Source organism: Mesitornis unicolor, unplaced genomic scaffold, assembly GCF_000695765.1.
Source record: "Mesitornis unicolor isolate BGI_N332 unplaced genomic scaffold, ASM69576v1 scaffold5560, whole genome shotgun sequence".
NCBI lineage: Eukaryota > Metazoa > Chordata > Aves > Mesitornithiformes > Mesitornithidae > Mesitornis > Mesitornis unicolor.
Window position 1 is genome coordinate 1,254 of NW_010160137.1, and position 2,798 is coordinate 4,051.

General features: G+C 50.2%; 1 protein-coding gene across 1 annotated transcript in view; it reads left to right on the top strand.

Annotated features, from left to right (window-relative positions):
• Positions 1-2,798, top strand: part of LOC104544168 (protein Jade-2-like) — a gene marked incomplete at its 5' end in the record, with an annotated part of 6,996 nt that overhangs the window by 898 nt on the left and 3,300 nt on the right. The window lies entirely within an intron of this gene.

The following is a 2,798-nucleotide window of genomic DNA, read 5'->3' on the forward strand; positions in this document are numbered from 1 at the left end:
AGGATCTTCCGACGGTTGTTGTGTTTGTGGCTTTGGAGTTGCCTTTGAAGCCATCACATGGTTGGGGTTTCTTCAGGAACCGTCTGGGCTGAGCTTTCCTTGACAAAAGTTTCCTTTGATTGAAGTTTTGGGTCTGAGAAATGTGTATGTAGAGATGTTTGTGACTTGGAGTCTGTGCAAATTCCTTTGGATGGCCTGAGCCCTGCTGCAGTGTGGGGCAGGGTTGGCCAGGACTCCAAGGTGTGGTCTGGGGAGATGCGGGTCCTGCAAATCCCGGTGCCTGTGGCTCAGGTCAGTGACACTGTGTGTTGCTCCGTTCGTCCTCCCTGAGCCAGCGATGCGGGTCACCAGCCTGTGCACACACAGAATGGTATTCCTGGCTGTCCCCACCAACGGGGGATATAGCACATCCCAAGAGCCGTTCCCTGGCACCTGGGACATCTGTGCCAGGTGGTGCCCCCGACAGTGATGCTAGCTGGAGAGGCGAGGCGGGAGGTCCAGATTGAGAATAATGGTCAGATAAAAGAGCAACAAACTCAGATCCTGAAGGCAGCTGCCATGTACTGTTGCTGCCAGGCTCCGCGGGTTTTGAGGGAGTCGCAGGCAACCTCGTGATGCTCTTCAGTTCAGCTGGGTGAGCGCAGATTGGCATTTGCAGCTCTCAGAAGGAGACAGGTGCAGGGTGGTTTGCCAGGAAGGATTTTTGAGCTCATCTCCCTCACAAATGGGGTGTCAGATAGCTGGAAATGCTCTTGGGGACCTGTGTTCCCCAAAATGCCTTGGGGTGTCCAACCTTCAGTGCATGCCTGACCCTCTCTGTAATGCAGCGATGGGGTGGGAGCCAGCAGCTCCTCCCTGGGAGGGTGAGCTGGGCCCCTCCCATGCGGGGTGGGGATGCTGGCCGACCTGGGGGAGCTGTGTCAGGGCTCTGCCGCTTGCCTTTCGGGGCTGTCTGCACCCCAAAGTGCCGGCGCAGCACAGTTGCTGTTCCTAAAAATGCTACACATGTGCTCAGTGAAAAGCAGGACTGCCATTCCCATGTGTGCTCTGCCCAAAGGTCAGAGGCAAACCCCCATTGAGAGGATGGCTCGAGCAGTGACTGGTGTGTGTGCGCTGGGGGTTGCTTCATGCCTTTAGCTGCAGATGTTCTCTCCTGCCCCAGAGGGTTGGTGTTTGCCAATTTATTTTCCACTTTGAAGCAACCGAGCCGAGCTGCTCACCTCTCACGGGATGGGCTTTTTGGTGGAGCCTGACCAGGGGTTGCTGCCTCTGAGAGCTGGTCCCCTCCCGAACACACACTATTGTAGAACCCAGTCCTTCCAAGTGTTCCCAGCATTTGCTAAGTCTCCTCCATGCCAGCGGACAATACTTAAGAGTTAAAGATACTCAGAACCCAGTGACACCAAAGCCATGGATAACTCATGGCTACATTTTCCATCCTTACCAGTGCTGACTGGTTTGAAAGCAGGAGGATGGTTCCTGTAGCATCCCCTCCACACAGGTCCCAACTGGGCTGCTCCGTACACCAGGGGTTTCTTGGGGAAAGGAAGAAGTCGCTGTTATTTTGCCTGGATGAGGCCAGTTTTTAGCTGCTGTTACGGCAGTCATCAACCGACATCTGTTGGGGTAATTCCAAAGATGGTTTTGGCACAAAGGTTTTTTTGGAATGGCTCCCACACAAAATTCAAAACTGGAGGGGTTTATTTTTCCTGCTGACAAATGATCATTTAAGCAGGAGATTTTTCATAGAATTAAGTGAGAACCACCCGTGTAAAATGAACCCACCTCTCTCCTCTGTATTTTTCTTGCATGGATTGGAAGGTAAACACTGTGTGCCTTTGAAACACAGCTACTATTTTGACAGGTTCCTCCTCAAAAAGCACTGCTTGGGTTTCTCTTTAGCCCCATTGTGCTGCCTAAACAAAGTTAGGTTTTTATTTTGTAAGCAAAGTGAAAATTGTGTCTGCATTTCTCCAGTTATTTGGCAGGAGTGTAGTAGATCCTGATTTTTTTTTTCTTTTCTTTCTTTCAGCGAGTCCTTTGGTCAGGAGAGGATCCTGGCTTGGCAGCCCCAGGCCTGTAAATCCTCTGTTAATCCCCACTCAGGCAGGTGCAGTGTGAATCCCTCCCAGCTCACCCAGTACATTTCCAGTGCCATGGTGAGGGGGGAGCAGAGGTGACTCCTTCAGACCCATCCAGTCTGCAGCCTCTGCTCACACTGTTTCAGGCTTGCTGCTGCCCGCCACAATAAACTGATTTGTTCCTTCAAGTCATTGCTCCTGTACCTGCACAGCCTGTGGAGGTTCAGCCTATGGGCCACCCTCTGAAAAACCACATATGTCACCTCCATGCCCATCAGTCATTCGTGTTTTGGGTTAAGGGCAATATCCTTCCCCTCCTCTGAAAATTAATAGAAATTTTAGCATGGACTTCTTTGGGAGAATGACCTAACAGAGTAAGTAAAAACTATTGGGAGTATTTTGCTTGGCAATACAGGTCGTGCTTTTATAGGTTATTTGTCCTGTTCACCCAAGAGGAATAAATCCAGTAGAAGTTCAAAGACATTTAGGAAATACTGATTTTTAGCTGAATGTCTGCGTAGCTAAGAGTTATATCCCTGGCTTTCCATAGGCAATGCTGGTCATCTCTCCTCCTCCATTTCCTTACATTCAATACACTGCTTAAGTTTTATAGCTAAGGGGTTTTTTTACCCCCACGCAATGTGAGTGTGAGCAGTGACTATCACTGAGAGGTTAAATCAAACCAAAGTCTGCTCTGAAATGCTGCTGGTACCACTG